The sequence below is a fragment of the Carcharhinus amblyrhynchos genome, chromosome 8 (genome assembly GCF_965287045.1).
Source record: "Carcharhinus amblyrhynchos chromosome 8, sCarAmb.v2.hapA, whole genome shotgun sequence".
Lineage (NCBI taxonomy): Eukaryota > Metazoa > Chordata > Chondrichthyes > Carcharhiniformes > Carcharhinidae > Carcharhinus > Carcharhinus amblyrhynchos.
This window is the reverse complement of record NC_137331.1, coordinates 45,832,213-45,846,728: the sequence shown is the minus strand read 5'-3', so window position 1 is coordinate 45,846,728 and position 14,516 is coordinate 45,832,213. Positions and strand designations below refer to the sequence as shown.

At 44.4% G+C, this 14,516-nt stretch overlaps 1 pseudogene; it reads left to right on the top strand.

Annotated features, from left to right (window-relative positions):
- Positions 1 to 13,402: 13,402 nt before the first annotated feature.
- LOC145347107 (5S ribosomal RNA) lies at positions 13,403 to 13,511 on the top strand (annotated as a pseudogene).
- Positions 13,512 to 14,516: the final 1,005 nt, after the last annotated feature.

Here is a 14,516-nt window from a genome sequence, read left to right as displayed (position 1 = left end):
AGTTGAGGTGGTGAATCTCTGGAATTCTCTGCCCATTGAAGTGGTGGAGGCTATCTCGCTAAATATATTTAAGTCAAGGGTAGATAGGTTTTTGATAGACAGGGGAATTAAGGGTTATGGGGAGAGAGCGGGAAAGTGGAACTGATCCACTTCAGATCAGCCATGATCTTATTGAACGGCGGGGCAGGCTCGAAGGGCTAGATGGCCTACTCCCGTTCCTATTTCTTATGCTCTCCCTCACCCACTTTCCCTCACCCTACCCATTCTCCTTCACCCACTTTCCCTCACCCACCCTAGCCATCCTCCCTCACTTTTCTTCACTCTCCTTCACTCTGCCCATCCTTCCTCACCGACTCTCCCTCACCCATCTTCCCTCACCCACTCTCCTTCACTCATTCTCGCTCATCCACCGACCCTAACCTATTCTCCTCACCCTTCTCAACCTCTCTCCCCCACTTTCCCACACCCATCTTCCCTCACCCATTCACTTACACCCTATTTATCCACCTTCACCCACTGTCCCTCACCCTACCCATCCTCCCTCACCCACCCTTCCTCACCCTACCTAGCCCCCCTCACCCACTGTCCCTCACCCTACCCAGCCTCCCTCACCCACTCTCCCTCACCCATCCTCCCTCAATTTATCCATCCTCCCTCACCCATCTTCCCTCACCCTACCTGTCCTCCCTCACCTTACCCATCCTCCCTCACCCACTTTCCCTCACCTACTCTCCCGCACCCTACCCATCCTCTCTCGCCCACCCGCCCTCACCCATCCTTCCTCACCTCACCCTATCCACCCTCCCTCACCTCACTATCCACCCTCCCTCACCCTACCCATCCCTCACACCAGTCTCCCTCACCCACCCTCCCTCACCCTACCCATCCTCCCTACCCTACCCATCCTCCCTCACCCACCCTCCATACCCTACCCATCCTCCCTCTCCCTACCCAGCCTTCCTCACTCTACTCATCCTCTCTCACCCACTCTCCCTCACCCATCCTCCCCCTCCCTCACCCATCCTCCCTCCTGCACTCTCCCTCACCCTACCTATCCATTCTCACCCTACCCATCCACTCTCCCTCACATATCCTCCCTCATCCTACCCATCCTTCCTCACCATACCCATCCTCCATCACCCACTCTCCCCCACCCATTACCATTCTCCCTCACCCATTCTTGCTCACCCACCTCCCTCACCCTACATATCCTCCCTCACCCTACCTATCCATCCTCACCCATCCTTCTCACCCTACCCACTCTCCCTCACCTTATCCATCCTTCCTCACCCACTCTCTCTCACCCTATCTATCCATCCTCAGCCATCCTCCCTCACCCACTCTCCCTTACCCATCCTCCCTCATCCTACCCATCCTTCCTCATCCACTCTCCCCCATCCTCCCTCACCCACCCCCCTCCCTCACCCATCCTCCCTAACCATACCCATCCTCCATCACCCACTCTCCCTCACCATACCCAACCTCCCTCGCCCACTCTCCCTCCCCTATCCTTCCTTAGTCACTCTCCCTCACTCTACCCACCCTCCCTTGCCCTATCCATCCTCCCTCACCCACTCTTCCCCACCCACCCTCCCCTCACCCTGCCCACCCTCCCTTACCCTGCTCACCCTCCCTCACCCTCCCCACCCTCCCTCACCCACTCTCCTCACCCAACCTCCCTCACCCTACCCACCCTCCCTCACCCATTCTCCCTCACCCTACTCATACTCCTCTCACCCACTCTCCCTCACCCACTCTCCCTCACCCACTCCATTTCACCCTTCCATCCTCCCCTTACCCATTGCTCCGAGGCAACATACACCAACTGCAGCCTGCTCATCCCGCGCGCTGACTGTAGCCAATCATCAACAAGTACCAAGGTCATGTGATCAACACCCGCGGCCGCCGTCGGGAGCCGTGTTTGAAAAGACCGCCCGCGAGGTTGCGGTTAAAAACTAATCAGTGACAGTTGGAGAATAACAGCTCCTCTGGCCGGTTATATCCCACAACGGCGCTGCCTCGGTGATTAATATCCCACAACGGACGCTGCCTCGGTGATTAATTTCCCACAACGGACACTGTCTCGGTGATTAATATCCCACAGGAGGTACCGCCTCTGTGATTAATACCCCACAATGGGTACTAGCTCGGTGATTGATATTCCACAGCAGGTACTGCCTCTGTGATTAATATCTGACAGGAGGTACCGCCTCTGTGATTAATATCCTACAACGGACACTGCCTCCGTCATCGATATCCCACGGCAGGTACTGCCTCTGTGATTGATGTCCCGCAGCGGACCCAGCCTCGGCGATTGACTATGTCCCACAAGAGGTCTGATTAACCCCCTCTCCCCTCGCATTGTCTACACCTGTAGAGTTGCATTCCAACCATCATCTTGCAATTGTCCCTCTGTCTATATGTGCTGCATTTGTGAAAGACTTGATGAAGGAGTAGCACTCCAAAAGCTTGTGCTGCCAAATAAACCTGCTGGACTTTGACCTGGTGTTGTGAGGTCTCTTACTGTGCTTACCCCAGTCCAATGCTGGCATCTCCACATAAATCATAGATGGAACAGTCCAGCCACAGGTTCCCATCCTAGGGACTGTGCTCAGGTCAAGCCCTTGCCCACACCCTGAGTCCATCCAACCCCAAGATTCTTGGGGGACCCTTCCTCTGCAAGCTGGCATTTGGGCACTGGATGTGCCTCCTTGAAGGTCCCTCAGGGTCTAACATGGCAGGTACATGCTGGGAGGCAGGTGAATAGCAGGATGGAATTGAATTGGGCCCACTCACCACTTGTAAAAGAGGGAATTTGAATATTTATTGGCCGGGAACCTGAATGGGGCTGATGTGGTATGGAACATGCAACAGATTTGTCACCCGGTGCTGAAACCCATTTTTTTAGTCTGACATTGCAATTCTCCAGGCCAACACAATTCCTGTGGGAAGCTGGCAGACCTGTAGAATCCAAGCCATTATATCTATCTTCACTATAGCAAACATAAAAAGTGTCCCAAGATTTTCAAAAAACAAGTAGCAAAGGAAGGGAGGGACTTAAAGCAATCAATATCACTTAAGAAAAAGCAGTGGTTAAACTAAGGGAACAAACCTCTGATCTACAAGGGAGTCAAGGGTTATGGGAGGCAGGAAGGAAAGTTGAGTTAAGGCCACAGTCATCAACCATGATATTACTGAATGACAAAATAGGCCCAAGGGGCTGAATGAGCTTCTCATACTTCTATTATGGTTTTATGATTTTATTTGTCCTACTGGCATCCTGTATTGCGAGACTAACATGCTGATGCCTGTGCATTTCCACTAATTGGGTGGACATCCTTTATCCAAGGTTAGAAGTATAATATTAAAACGATCCAAAAGCCTAGAAGGATGGAGTCATGAGATGTGGCTAATTAATTACTTAATTGCAGGCTTGCAAACAGTTAGTGTGCTTCTGGCTAAAATCCATTGTTTTTCTTATGGGCATAATGGTGTCTGTTAACACTTCAAGGAGATCAAGTTTTGATAACTGTGTCTTTGTTATTGTCCCATCTGTTCCTTGTCAAGTTTCATGAAGAGGAGTTATATTCCACCAGGATGGGAGTGAACTCTTTGGTTTTTGTAGTTTCTGATGGAATCTTCCAGGGGATCAAGTGAGTCCCTTGAAGCGTATAGGGAAAATAGGAATAGAGTTAAGAGAGAAATCAGGAGGGCAAAAAGAGGACACGAGATTGTTTTGGCAGATAAGGCAAAGGAGAATCCAAAGAGCTTCTACAAAAACAAAGGGCAAAAGAGTAACAAGGAAGAGAGTAGGGCTTCTTAAGGATCAATAAGATCACCTATGTGCAGATCCACAAGGAATGGGTGAGATCCTAAATGAATGTTTCTCATCAGTGTTTACTGTTGAGAAAAGCATGGATGTTAGGGAACTTGGGGAAATAAATAGTGATGTCTTGAGGAGCGTACATATTACAGAAAAAGAAGTGCTGGAAGTCTTAAAGCACATCAAGGTAGATAAATCCCCAGGATGAGATGTATCCTAGGACATTGTGGGAGGCTAGGGAGGAAATTGCAGGCCCTCTAGCTGAGATATTTGATTTATCGATAGTCATGGCGAGATGCCTGATGATTGGAGGGTGGCTAATGTTGTGCCATTGTTTAAAAAGGGCTGCAGGGAAAAGCCTGGGAACTTCAGTCCAGTGAGCCTCACATCTGTGGTGGGTAAGTTGTTGAAAGGTATTTTGAAAGACAGGATCTACAGGCATTTAAAGACGCAAGTACTGATTAGGGAGAGTCATCATGGCTTTGTGAGTGGAAAATCATGTCTGCTATATTTGATTGAGTTTTTTTGAAGGGGTAACCAAGAAGGTAGATGAAGGCAGTGCAGTTGATGTTGTCTACATGGACTTCAGCAAGGCCTTTGACAAGGTACTGCATGGTAGGTTATTGCACAAGTTTAAATCTCACAGGATCTAGGATGAGGTATCTAAATGGATACAAAATTGGCTGCTTGACAGAAGCCAGAGGGTGGTTGTAGAGGGTTGTTTTTCAAACTGGAGGCCTGTGACCAGTGGTGTGCCTCAGGGATCAGTGTTGGGCCTACTTATTTATATTAATGATTTGGATGAGAATATAGGAAGCATGGTTAGTAAGTTTGCAGATGACACAAAATTGGTGGCACAGTGCTCAGTGAAAAAAGTTATCTCCAATTGCAACAGGGTCTTGATCAATTGGGCCAGTGGGCTGATGAATGGCAGATGGAATTTAATTTAGACAAACGCGAGGTGATGCATTTTGCTAGATTGAACCAGAACAGGACTTACTCAGTTAGTGGTAAGGCATTGGAGAGAGTTACAGAACAAAGAGATCTAGGGGTACAGGTTCATAGCTCCTTGAAAGTGGAGTCACAGGTGGACAGATTGGTGAAGAAGGCATTTGGCATGCTTGAATTCATCGGTCAGAACATTAAATACAGAAGTTGGGATGTCTTGTTGAAGTTCTACAAGACATTGGTAAGGCCATACTTGGAATATTGTGTACAGTTCTAGTCACCCTATTATTGAAAGGATATTATTAAAGAGTGCAGAAAAGATTTACTAGGATGCTACTGGGGCATGATGGTTTGAGTTATAAGGAGGGGCTTGATAGACTGGGACTTTTTTTTCTGGAGCGTAGGAGGCTGAAAGGTGATCATATAGAGGTCTATAAAATAAGAGCAAAGATCAGCTAGATAGTCGATATCTTTTCCCAAAGGTAGGGAAGTCTAAAACTAGAGGCCATAGGTTTAAGGTGAGAGAGGAGAGATACAAAAGTGTCCAGAGGGGCAATTTTTTCACACAGAGGATGGTGAGTGTCTGAAATAAGCTGCAACAGATAGTAGTTGAGGCAGATTCAATTTTGTCTTTTAAAAAGCATTTAGACAGTTACATGGGTAAGATGGATATAGAGGGATATGGGCCAAATGTGGGCAATTGGGGTTAGCTTAAGGGTTTAAAAAAAAAGGAGGCATGGACAAGTTGGGCCAATGGGCCTGTTTCCATGCTGTAAACATAAGAACATAAGAAAGAACATAAGAAATAGGAGCAGGAGTAGGCCATCCAGCCCTTCGAGCCTGCCCCGCCATTCAATAAGATCATGGCTGATCTGTCGCTGCTCAGTTCCACTTTCCCGCCCTCTCCCCATAACCCTTAATCCCCTCTCCTATCAAAAACCCATCAACCCGCATCTTAAAAATATTTAGCGAGGCAGCCTCCACCACTTCAACGGGCAGAGAATTCCAGAGATTCACCACCCTTTGAGTGAAGAAGTTCCTCCTCAACTCCGTTCTAAACCGCCCCCCTTTTATCTTGAGGCTGTGCCTATTATTATTATTATTATTATTATTATTATTATTACTCTATTATAAAAGATGGCCAATCTTGAGTCATATGACCTGTAGCAGTCATTTTGTGATTCAACCAATGTCCATCTTAAAATATCAGAAAAGATTAAAGTTTTGATACAGTTTTTGATTTCTTTTGATGTCTAATCAACATAATAAAAGGTAATTCCAAGGATATTGATAGTGGGGGATTCAGCAATAAATAGTATTGTCATTGAATGCCAAAGAGAGATGACTAGATTTCTTTTTGTTGAAAATTTTCGTTGCCTAGCCCTTGTATGGTGCCAATTGTTACATGCTACAGCCCAAGCCTGAATGTTGCCAAGGTCCTGCTGCATATGAGCATGGAATGCTTTAGTAGCTGTGAGATTGAGAATTATGCTAGTCGTTTTGCAAACATCTCCACTTTGACCTTATGATGGAGGGAAGATCACTGATAAAATATCTGAACAAGGCTCACTGCACTGAAGAACTCCTGCAGTGATGTCCCAGGACTGAGATGATTGACCTCCAACAACAACAACCATCTTTCTTTGTGCTAAGTATGACTCCACCCAATGGAGTTTAACTCCAGTTTTGCTGTGGCTTGTTGATGCCACACCCTGTCAAGTGCTGCCTGGGAGAGATCTTACCGATCAGCGTGGCGAGCCTACAAGATCATGGGCAAAGATAAAAATCCAATTCGCGCTGGGCATGAATTATTTAAATACATTTAAGTGTTTATTTACATGTGTTTAGTGTGCCCAGCGTTCAATCATCTGGGCTCATTTGCCTATATGGTCTCTCTGGGAAAGATTCTGTCTAGCAAGGAAAACACCTGCTCCCCATGAACATGGGTACAGTCATGTTGTGCTCGACAGTAGAACCGGAGGCCCTTGAGGCTCCCCACTCTGGGGTCTCATGGCACTAATATTTGCAGTGGAGCTCCCTGGGGTCAGTACTGAGATCCTTGCTCTTCCAGGTATGCTAATAACTTAGATCTTGGTGTACAGGGCATAACTTCCAATTTGCAGATGCTACAGAACTCAGAAGCATTGTGAACTGTGAGAAGCATAGTGTAGAACTTTAAAGGACATAGATATGTTGGTAGATTGAGCAAGCAGGTGACAGATGAGATTCAATGCAGAAAAGTGTAAAGTTCATTTTGGTAGGAAGAATAGGAAGAGCCCATATAAATGAAAGGAACAATTCTATAAAGGGGGTGCAGCAGTAAAGGGTTGTGTTTAAATCATTGAAAGTGACAGAATAGGTGAGAGACAGAAGTTAATAAAGCACCTAGGCTTTATTAATAGGGGCATAGAGTACAAGAACAAGGAAGTTATGTTGAACTTGTACAAGTTTGGCTTCAGCTGAAGTATTTAATCAAGTTCTGGGCACAACTTTAAGAAAGATGTGAATACGTTGGACAGAGTGCAAAAATAATTCACGGAAATGCTTTCAGGAATGATGAACTTCAATTACATTAAAAGATTGGACAAGTTGGAACTGTTTTCCTTGGAGCAGAGAAGATTGAGAGGAGATCGGATAAAAGTATTCAAGATCATGAATGTTCTGGACAGAGTGAATGATTAGGGAAAAATTGTTCCCACTCATGAAAGGAGCAAGAACAAGAAGGCACAAAGTAATTGATAAAAGAAGAAAAAGTGATATGAGAAATAACATTTCATGTGAGTGATTAAGGTGTGGAATGCACTGTCTAAGAGTGAACAAAGAACAGAATCAGCCCGGGAGTGTGGTGGAGTTAGGTTCATTTGAAAAATTTCAGAAGGGAATTAGACTGTTACCTGAAAAGGAACAATGTGCTAGGCTACAGGGAGAAGTTGAGATAATGGTACTCTAAATTGCTTTTTCAAAGAGTTGGTATGGATCCGAATGACCTCTTTCTGTACTTCAACAATTCTGTGATTCTGTAAATTTTAGTTCTATGGATCAAAGGTATCGGGCAACTCCCTTATGACTAAATAATACTTGTGATAATAGGTGAGTAACGGAGCAGGGAGGTTTCATGTTAAGTCCCACGACATATGGCATATTCATTCATATCAGCTGAGATTGTAGTGGAGACAATACAGATCTTAACTTTTCTATTTCTAATTCAGAATCACTGAGATACAATAACAAATTCCCTTCAAAGTCTTCCATCATCCTGAATTGCTATTTATGAAGTAAGATCAGTGAAATATATCAGACACCACTTACGGAAGCTTTCCATCTTTTAAGACAATGGTTCGCACCATGGTGGACAACAGTTAGGCATTGTCTGGTGTTGCCCAGCAATCCCACTTTGGCTTGGCTTTTTTTTTTAAAAATTCCATCGATAAGTTATAAAGCCAATGCTCAGAATGGGCAGGGCAGATCCAAACCAATTCCTTGCTTGCCCCAAAAACCAAATTCATAGAATCCTACAGTGCAGAAAGCCATCCAGCCCATCAGGTCTTCACTGACCACAATTCCACCTATCCCCATAACCCCATGCATTACCCTAGCTAGTCCCCCTGACACTAAGGGTCAACTTAGCATGGCCAATCCTCCTAACCCACGTACCTTTGGACTGTGGGAGGAAACTGGAGCACCTGGAGGAAACCCACACAGTGACGGGGAAATTGTGCAAACTATAGTGATCCAAGCCGGAAATCGAACCCGGGTCCCTGGTACTGTGAGGAAACAGTGCTAACACCACTGTGCTACCATAATTCAAATTATATCCAATTCATGGTCCACACTAGGGAGATAAACAAGATCCAAGCTGACAAGATAAGGCATTGCATCCCATCTTGGGCTTCATCGTAGCTAAAAGACCAAAATGGCTGTCTCTATGCATATGTTGCAGAGGAAAACAGTGGCCTGAGAGACTGCAGGCTTCATTAGCCTCTATTTTCTGTGGGCTCTCTTCTTGATCAGCTGAGCTTTTCATTTCAGCTAGCACCTTCCAGTGCCCTGCTAAACAGTCAGCTGAGGTCATGGCCATCAGCAACTGCCTCTTAAAGTTCACCATTTTCGTATTTTGCTTGAAGTGTCCTTGTAACAGAAGTATGGATACCTAAGAGGTTGTGATCCATTGGCCAATTCCCCATACAGAAGGTCTTTGGATATACAGCCATCATTTATCCAATTAACATGGCTGAGCCAGCGCAGGTAGTTTTGACACTGACTGCTGTTCCTTCACTGTTGCTGGAAAATCTGGAAGCCTCTATGTAATGCCATTCTGGGAGCACCATCGCCACAGGACAGGTTGAGAGAGTGGTTAATAAAGCATACAGTATCCTAGGTTTTAAATGGTTCAAGGAGATGATCCACCACCACTTTCTCAAGACATCTCTGTTGGACAATAAATACAGTCTTGCCAAAATTTCCAGATCCTCATTTATTCTAACTTACTGTTTTAAAAACAGTAAAAGAAATTAGGAATTTTAAGATATCTCTGAAAATTATTACAAGAAGGTAATAATTATCACTAATTTTGTGTTTTTGAATTATTTGTTTATTTCAGATAAGATGGCTGGCAGAAAAAAGGATGTTCAAATTCAGGTATAAACCAATTCATCTAATTTAACTGAGATTTTGAAATGTTGATAAATTATCAGTAATCATATTTTTCCCCTACCAGACACCAATACACAATGAAACGGAATGGAACGAAATGTTTGGTGCAAAAGGCTTATCAGGTTTGCTTATATCTTAACTTTGGATGTGGTTATCATCCTGAATCACTAAATGTGGTAACATTTATAGCATTTATTCATATGAACTTAATTTTGTTCGCAGTGCACGACTATAGGCTAGAAACAACTGTTGGTAGTGATGTTATCATATGATGACAAACCCTTTCAATTCTTGTTACACAGTTTATTTTACCAAAGAAGCAGAATACTGCAGATGTTGGAAATCTGAAATATAAACAAGAATTCCAGAAACACTGAGCAGGTCATGGATAGGCACATGGAGCACACCAGAGTGATAGGGAGGGGATAGCGTGATCTTGTGTTTGGACGTAGCTCGGCACAACATTGAGGGCCGAAGGGCCTGTAATGTGCTGTAAGGTTCTATGTTCTATGTCAGGCAATATATGTAGAAAGGAACCTGGTTAACATTTTTAGCTGAAATTGCCATTTCTCAGAAAAATCATTTCAACCTGGACAGCTGGGCTGGATTTCCACTTTCAAATTGGAAATTTCTTGACTGGATGCACCCGTCTCAGGATAATTGGTGCAATTTTCATTCCAGGTGTTGCAGGAGCAGTATAATTGGGCCAGTCACCCACAGACACAGATCAGAGGTGATCACAGGAGCTGTTGAGTGGCAAGGTGGACTCTTTAAAAGCAGCCCTCCCTTCATTTTCTTGGATTTCATCCCAGTTTTTTTCTTTTACATTAGGCCAACTATCCTCACTTCTCTAACACCATCACATTTCCATCATGCTCCCACCCACCCTCCAATAATGTGAACCCTTCAACGTGAACCCAACCACCACCCCCCCTCCACCCACCTGCCCCAATAACGTTTCATACCCATTCATGCAACTGTAATCGTTCTTTGAAAAGGAAGGATTTGCATGGTTATGGAGAGAAGGCAGGAAAATGGAACTAAGTGAATTGCTTTTTTTTCAGAGAGCCATTGCAGACATAATGTGCCAAATGGCATCCTCCTGTGCTATAACAATTCTGTGATTCAATAGCTCTACTATCCCTATTTACCCAGTATAGACTCTACACATCAATGAATCCTAGAACAATGTCATGTGTGAAAATGCTTTAGAAAGCAAGCATTCATAATTTTCATAAAAAGAAAAACTTCTGAAACAACCCAATAAAAATGTAATCAACCAGATCTTTAATAATTTCATTTATCAATAACAGAAACTATATGCACTTGAGACCACTTCATTTGTGTGAATAAACATTGAGCCATTGACAAAATAGATCTAAGAAAAAAGCTTGAGATGTCAGTCGATGTTTTCCCTTCTGTACATCTGTTTCAACAAATCTATGAATGTCTGGACTCTCAGGCAAGCCTTATCATTCATACTTGGTACTGAGAATGTGATGCAGAATACTGAAGGTTATAAATGTTTTGCTTCTTCAGAGGAAATATTACAAAATGGAGACTTCTTCTAAAATTAGTAGATGAGGAATAGATTGTAGTTCATCAAATGATTGTGCCTCCTGGTTATCCCAATAAGGATTGCTTATATGATTCTGATAGCAGTTCATTCGGGAATAAGAAAATCTGGCTAAAATAGTGAAACAGTGGGATTTTATAGTGTTGTGGTTGAATTCTGCAAGTCATACATCAAATGGTTGGATCCAAGCTATTAATTAAACTGGTTCCATTAATCCCTATACTGGCTTTTGATGAATTGTTTAGGAGGGTTGTAGCAGAATGTGTGGGATCCTTACCAAAGACAATGAAGGAGGTCAATATCTTTTAACTATCAAGAATTTATCTAGTGAGTTTCCAGAGGTTCCCTAAAGAAAGATGATAGGTTTTCTGTAGGTATGAATTGTCCACTGAGGTTCAATCTGGCCAAGGGTAAACTTTTAAGTCACGGGTATATACAGGAAGCCATGTCTAGTTTAAGCAACAATTTATATCAACTGCATATCACCTACAGTCACAAAGGGTATTGGAAAAATGCCATTAATCCTTCAAGACAATGATGAAAAGTTATCTTGAATATCAGAAGGATTAAGATAGATTTATTATAGAACACTCCCACTGTTCCATTTGTAGTTTTATCATTAATAGTTCTGCCTCTCAAAATCTGACTACCCACTGACCACCTACCTTAACTTAACCACTCCCCAAATCTGATCCAAATAAATCTTACCAACTACACCCCAACACCTCAGCCCTTCGTAGTCAGCCTTACCTAGATGATTAATTCAGGCCCATCACTAAATATAAGATGGCCTGTTTGTTTTAGGTTCAAAAACATGTTGTCTTGGATCTTCCAAGCAACAGCAATGATTGTCAACTTGCCACTTTGTGTGAACATTCCCCTGGTTTGATGCTGCCATGCATTATGACCAGGATCTTTCTAGCCTGGCTAGCCCACAGAAATATGCAGTGCAGCATTTCTCATGGAATTCCACTGGAGCAGACTGAGTTGGGAGAAGTCTTCCTTTTCACACCACCAGCTGCTGTATGGTAAGATTTAGGGCCTGCACTGAATTCTAGTGAATGCATGAGTGGATGAATGGACAGTAGATTGGTGGATGAAATGGGTAGGTTGTTAAATACATATCTTTATCATGGCTTATCCTTGTAACGTCAACTTTTTGAGGAGGTGAGGGGAGGTAAGTGGGTATGGTTGGGCTGAAGGGAGGGGGGGAAGGTAGATGAGTCAGATAGTAGTCAGGTCAGGAGGATGGTTGCATCTAGTTGGGAATATAGTCAGGTCGTTGTAATTATTTGGATCAGGTTAAAGGAGTGGTTGAGTCAGGGGTCAGTGGGTAGTCAGGTCTGGTTGGTGTAATTGGATCAGAGGGGCCATTGGTTGTCTGAGTGGGGGATTTTAATTGGAAGGGTGGTTAGCAGTGGGAAGGTGATGGGTCTAGACTAGATTTTCATCTGTATACCATTTTCTGGGTAACTATCCAGGTAAGTCTACAGAAAGGATATACTGGCACTGGATGGGGTGTAGAAGAGATTCACTGGGTTGATTCTGGCACTGAGAGGGTTGGCTTATGAGGAGAGATTAGACTGGGACTACACTTGTTGGAAATCAGAAGAATAAATGGAGATATTATCATAACATAAGATTATGAAGGAAATAGATATGATAGAAGCAGGGAGTTTGTTTCCACTGGAGGGTGAAACCAGAACTAGGGGGCGTGGCCTCAAAATAAGGGTGGGGGGGGCAGATTTAGGACTGCGTTGAGGAGGAACTTTTCACCCCAAAGATTGTGAATCTGGAATTCCCTGCTTGCTGAAGCAGTTGAGGCTACTTCATTGAATGTTTTTAAGGCAAGGATGCATAAATTTTTAAACAATAAAGGAAGTAAGGGTTATGGCGAGTGGACAGGTAAGAGGAGCTGAGTCCACAAAAAGATCAGCCATGGCCTTACTGAATGGCGGAGCAGGCTTGAGGGTCCAGATGCCCTACTCTGCTCCTAGTTCTTATGTTCTTATAGAAAAGAAGATAGGAGAAAGAGGAGGCCATTTGGCCCTTTGAGACTGCTCTGCCATTCATTATGATTATAGCTGATCGTCAACTCTAGCCTAATTCTGCTTTTTCCCCATAATCTTTGATCCCATTCACCCCAATTGAGACATCGAGACACGTCTTGAATACATTCAATGTTTTGGCAACTACTTCCTGTGGTAATGAATTCCAGAGGCTCACCTCTTCACTTGGATGAAGAAATAGAACATAGAACATTACCGCGCAGTACAGGCCCTTTGGCCCTCGATGTTGTACTGACCTGTGAAAGCCAATCTAAAGCCCATCTGACCTACACTATTCCAATATTAACCGCTGAGCTATCAGACTTGAATTGGTCAGAAAGCAGCCCAGTCAATGCCTACAGCCATACTAGTCTGAAAATGCCTGATCTCAGAAGCTAAGCAGACTCAGGCCTGATTAGTACTTGGATGGGAGACTGCCTGGGAATACCAGGTGCAGTAGGCTTTTGCTGCCAGCAAAGGGTGCCCACTACACAAGGGTCTCCGCACCCTTTGCCCAGAGGCAGCCAATCTTTTGGCTGCTCCCTCAACTTGGCTTTGCCAGGGCAATCAGCTGCTACAATCTTGCCCCTTGGGCGCTGGCTCAGGTGAAAGACAGCTGATAAAGGCGGCTGAGGGACTTCACTGGTACATTTTGGGAGAAGTCGGACCAGCAATATCTACCAAGAAGTGGGAAGCAGAAGATATGGTGGTCTACCCCGAATCCTCAGACTGTGACCCCTGGTTCTGGACCTCCCCCACCATCGGGAATATTCTCCCTACACCTACCCTATCTAGTCCTGTTAGAACTTTAAGTTTCTCATTCGTCTGAACTGCAGCAAAAAAACATCCGAACTAGTCAATCTCTTCTCAAACATCAGTCTTGCCATTCCTGGAATCAGGTTGGTAAACCATTCCCTCGGGAGCAAGAACATCCTTCCTCAGAAAAGGAAGCCAAAACTGCACACAGTACTCTAGGTGTGGCCTCACAAAGGCCCTGTATAATTGCAACAACACATTCCTGCTCCTGTGCTCGAAACCCCTCGCAATGAAGGCCAACATATAATTTGCATTCTTTATCGCCTCCTGCACCTGCATGCTTTCAGTGACTGGAGTCCAAGGACACCTGGGTCCCACTGCACACTCCCCTCTCCCAATTTATAGCCATTCAGGTATGAACTGCCTGCTTCCAAAGTGAATAACCTCACATTTATCCAAATTATACTGCACATGCCATTGATTTGCCCGCTCAGCCAACCTATCCTGACCATGCTGAAGGACCTCTGCATCCACGTCACAGTTCACCCTCCCGCCTAACTTGGTATCATCTGCAAGCTTTGAGATGTGACATTTTGTTCCCTCATCCAAATCATTAATGTATATTGTGAATTGCTGGGGTTCCAGCACAGATCCTTGTGGCACCCCACTAGTTACTGCCTGCCAATTTGAAAAGGATGTGGAGATGCTGGCA